The 5,369-nt window shown below is 39.7% G+C and overlaps 1 protein-coding gene across 1 annotated transcript in view; it reads left to right on the top strand.

Moving 5' to 3' along the window:
* LOC101861172 overlaps positions 1–5,369 on the top strand; it is a gene marked incomplete at its 5' end in the record, with an annotated part of 142,597 nt that overhangs the window by 108,893 nt on the left and 28,335 nt on the right.

Below are 5,369 nucleotides of genomic sequence, written 5' to 3'. Positions count from 1 at the left end.
GGGGGGGGGGGGGAGTGACTGTTTGTGCTGTTTGTACAAGTGATTGTCTTATACGGGTGGCCGTTTAAGCAGGGTTGACAGTATCGTTTTTGTGACTGATTGCATTGCTGTCTGTCTGTTTATTCTTTTCGCGTGGTAGTTTATTTTTTGCTTTTGGTTTTAAAGAAATGGAAATTCAATTATCTACGTACCAGTGTGTCGTGTTTGTGGTGTACTGGTTAGGCTTTTCGACGTCACACTCCCACACACACGATTTGCGTTCGATTCCTGTACCGGGAAGTATATTTTACGGAATATCTCCACCTTTTTGCTTTGATGCTGCTTTCCTTTCACCCATATCAGGTTGTACCTGAAAGAATGAAAAATTTTTTTTATTTAAATCGAGTGGATTTGGACTTAATTAAGAATCCACAAGCATTTGCATTAATTTACAATCTTTATAGCGGTGTGGCAGACACAGGTAGCTTCTCTCGAGGGCCTAGTGTTTGTGTTTTCAATCAGAGTAAAAGAAAAATGGGAAAAGATGAAAATAACAAGGTAAAAAAGTGTTCAATGAAAGTCAGACTCGCAAACATAATGATATACATACTCTGAAACACATGCTTGCGCGTACACTAACACACACGCGCGCATGCAAACTTACATACACACATACACACACGAACATACAATAATTCATGAACACCTACGTACACACATACACAAACATACACACTCGCACACCCAGACTCAAGCATGCTTCTGTGCTAGGAAATATAGTACTTTGTTCTCGTCAATCTTAGAGCATAGGGACTACATAATAAATGTCCTTATCTGCAACGGATTTCCTATCACATGTCATCCATTTTGAGTTTGACATATTATGTCTTTCTTGTCTCTGCTTTCTCTAAATTTTAATGTGCATTCGTTTGTAAGAGTTTTGCGGCACTTGTAACACAATCCAGTCATTTAAGTGCCGAAGATTAGAAGTGTTGCATTGGCGCTCATGACCCCATGCAGTGGCGAGCGCCGTGAAACCTCTACTAAAAAAATAAAAATAAATAGGTGTTACTTGTGTAACGTACATACAAAAGAAGGAGGAGAGATAGGAAAGATACGTGTTTGATAGGAACGAAGATGCAAACTACACCAGAGTGAATGAGTACCCACTAACCACCCACTTTGCTTGTCTATCTGTCTGTCTGTCTGTCTGTCTGTCTGTCTGTCTGTCTGTCTGTCTGTCTGTCTTTCCATTTGTCTGTCTCTTTTCGTATAGTTTGTAGGGTTGAAGCATTTGATTTGTTTTGCCACCTCAAGGGTTATTGCCTCTCTCACTGGCATGAAGAGAATCTATCCGTAACCACGTGTATTCCCTGTACGATTCATCATAATGGTATATTAGTTAGAGGTGGGCAAAATCCGGATAAACTATCCGTTAATCGGATAATTCTCAATGAAACATTATCCAAATTCATTAACTCTCTTTCCTGACCCGTTTGCCGAAGCGGGTGCACCCAAATGTTGAAGTGATACCAAAACCCGTTTATCGAAGTGATTCTAACCCATTTACCGAAGCGGTTCAAAACATATTATTTGCCGAAGAGGTGAATTAACATATAATCCGGATTTTGCTAAAGCGACTCACTGCCCAGCCCTAATATTAGTGTCACGACGTGGTGGAGTCAGGCGCTCGTCAATTTTTGAGCTTGTGGAGTTATTGGTATAATCTGAAAGCTTGTTCATTTGCCTTGTTTCCGATGAAAAAATACCTATCTATCTTGAATAGAAGTTGGGATATTTGCCATTGAAGAAGGTGGGGACGCCTGGTTTTAGTGGTTAAATTAATGAGAAAATGGCCGCCAAAGTTTTGTAACTTAATTGAAAACTGAAAATTACATATTTTGTAACCTTAAACAATGTTTTTCTTCAATAAAATTCACTTGGATATGTGCTTTTATATGAACATAAAAGGTGTTTATTCAAAAACTAAAATTTCGATAACAATTGCCAAACTGGTGGAAAAGTGTCTTTTCCTTTGATTTCATTATTTTGACGAGCGACTGATTTCACCACGATGTCTCACATACATTGTGTGGGTTGTCCATCTCCCTTGGGCTATGTACCAACAAGTACACCCTTCCAAATTGTTTTGATAGAGCTGAATCAACTCGAGAAACACACGAGACATTACCTCCCGCCAGGTGGCGGGTAAACTATATCCCAGGTGCAGCGTCCATCACACAATATTGCAACAGCTGGATTTGTACATGGTCTGCCTCTATCTATTCAGTTCTCCTTGTCGTTTTTTCAATCTAGGCGGCATCCGTTAAATTCATTTCGTTGTTTTTCTAATTGTATTTTCTTACTCTTATTACTCCCTTCTTATGTTTGTGTTGTTTATCTTTGTTTATATCGGATTTTTATGGTAGGCTGTTGGCAGGACACAGCTCAAAGCACGTATCCGGAGTAACGATGTTGTTTGTTACGGAAATATTATGGCAGATTGTTTTTGGTTTGGTTTCACTGCTGTAAAAAAAAAAGTAAAAACACAAACATAATGATATTGACTTTAGTTATAGTTAGGAAGTTAAGAGTTCAGTTTAAACTTTCTCTCCAATAATCACAAAAACACACATACATAATGATATTGACTTTAGTAATACTTTGAAAGTTAAGAGTTCAGTTTAACCTTTCTCTCCAATAATCACAGGTATAGAAGGTGGGTGGTTGATGGGTGCTCTGATGTGGTTTGCTCCTTCTTCCCTATCAAACATCTATCGTCCTTATCTCCCCCTCCTTCTTTTTTTATGTTGTTACTCTCTTGTAACACCTCTAATCTTCTGGCTCTCATATTGCCTTATGAAGTTGCAAGCGCCGTAAAACGTCTACTAAAACAAACAAACATGTAATGAAGTGTCAGGCTGGTGGACTCTTGTAGTTGGACTTGACGTTTTATGGTTTTGTTTCGTTCTTTACTAGCATGCTGGTTCGTTCATATTACTTAAATGTCAATGTCTAATAAAAGATGTCTGAGGTAGAGTAGGCAGAACGAAAAGAAAACGAAGAAGAAAGCTGTTGTTGTTTTTTTTAAGAAGAAAAAGAAAAAAAAGAATAATAAAGCGAAAAAAGTCACCGGAAAGAGGACGGCAACAAACCTCAGAAAGGGGTATACCAACACATTTCTTAAAGAGAGACGTACGTTTCATATTTTTTCTAGTGATAAGATACATTCCTTGTGCCCATTTATATGTCTAATATATTTCAAGCTAGCCATTTTGGTGGTAATTCTTTCTTCTAATCAGTTTCGCTTTCGCTCCTCTCTCCCCGTCCACACAAATTACGAAACGTATCTCAGCCCGAGCAAAAAGACATTCATCAACTGTTCAGAGAATGAAAATCTCACTGAGTAGCAGTACCGAAGAAACAGTCTGTTTGTTCCGAAAGATCAAAGAACAGATCAGTTTATCTGTCCAATTATCTTCTATTGAGGTTCAGCCAAACAGTTTGAGCGGAAACAGAATACATTTATAGTACCATGGTGATGAGACTAAAGATGTACTCGGGTGATAGAGAGTCTGATTGACGGTTTCAGGGGTGAGGCAATTAGAAGCCAATTCTTATATCGCGGGTTATACGAAAGATTTCTCTCTCTCTCTCTTTGTTTTTCTCTCTCGCTCTCGCTTTCTCTCTCTCTCTCTCTCTCTCTCTCTCTCTCTCTCTCTCTCTCTCTCTCTCTCTCTATATATATATATATATATATATATATATATATATATATATATATATATATATGTATGTATGTTTCTCTCTGTCTGTCTCTCTCTTTCTGTCTGTCTGAGAGAGAGAGACACACACACAGAGAGAGAGAGAGAGAGAGAGAGAGAGAGAGAGAGAGAGAGAGAGAGAGAGAGAGAGAGAAGGAAATGTGAGCTCGCCAGTTAGAACCAACTAACTTACCTGACCTACTTTGCACATCCGGGGGTTTCTTCACTGGTTTTTGGTTTAGTTTTAGGGCAAGCTTTACGGCACTTGCAACACTTCTCTCCTATGAAACATCTATCGTCCTTATCTCCCCTTCTTCTTTTATATGTTTGTTACTCTCTTGTAACACCTCTAATCTTCTGGCGCTCATATGCATATGACCTTATGCAGTTGCGAGCGCCGTAAAACCTCTACTAAAACAAAGAAGCACTTGCAAGACTAATAGGTCATATAAATGCCGAAGATTTGAAGTGTCAGTAGAGAATACCCCCCCCCCCCCTCAAAACACACACACACACACACACACACAAGAAAACATACAAAAACGACAACAACGACCCCCCCCCAAAAAAAAACCCAACAAAAAACACCAAAATCCCTTAAAAAAACAAAAACAACAGCAACGAAAAACAGAACAAGGAGAAGGAGTAAGGGCGATAGGTGGTTGGTAAAGAAAGAATGACTAAAACCACACCAAAGCACCTGCCAAACACCCCACGATTTCCACTCTCTAATGGGCTCGGTGGTGGTGACGTCATACGCAAAAAAAACACCTTTAACTTATTCAAAGAATGGTTTATTTTCACCTTCAGAGGACAGGCGAGTAACCGTAAAACTTCGTAAGATTTTTCGGACGTTTCCAGCAAAGAAAAAAAAAGGATCAGCCGCAGATGCTGATCAGAGGTATCGTCGAAGTTCCCATTAACCTTTATCTATTAAGGAACCGAGTCATTTTCCAGAAGCTCTTTCCTGTATGGCTTACTAATTTAGGGTGTGTGATAGATTGCGCAGACAACAGAGCTCTTTGCGGGTGGCCGTTGTAGTCATTAGACCTTGACTCTCTCGCTCGGAGACCGCGGTATACTCACAGTGGGGTGCTAGCTCGGAGACCGCGATATACTCACAGTGGGGTGATAGCTCTGTTACTGGGGTATACTCACTGTGGGGTACTGGCTCGGAGACTGGGGTATACTCACTGTGGTGCTAGCTGATAGCCACCTGTTGGTTAGGACATGAGGGTCCGTGTGAGAAGTTCTCATTATCTAATTACCCCGCTTGATGACAACTGGTTTTCTCATAGTATCTTTTCCCGCCAGATTCCTTACTTAAGGTATTCCTTTGTTCTGTGTATCGGTTCTGTTTATCTATCTACCTCACAATCACACACACATATAGATACACACAAACACACTCTCACACACATACTCTCTCACACACACACACACACACACACACACACACACACACACGCACACTCACACACATAGACACACACAGATGCGGATAGATACATAGATACATAGATAGGTAGGTAGGTAGATAGATAGAATGATAGATAGATAGATAGATAGAAAGATAGATAGATAGATAGATAGATAGATAGATAGATAGATAGATAGATAGATAGA

Source organism: Aplysia californica, unplaced genomic scaffold (genome assembly GCF_000002075.1).
Source record: "Aplysia californica isolate F4 #8 unplaced genomic scaffold, AplCal3.0 scaffold01121, whole genome shotgun sequence".
Lineage (NCBI taxonomy): Eukaryota > Metazoa > Mollusca > Gastropoda > Aplysiida > Aplysiidae > Aplysia > Aplysia californica.
Note: the sequence above shows the minus strand (reverse complement) of the source record. Positions and strands in the feature narration are given on the sequence as shown.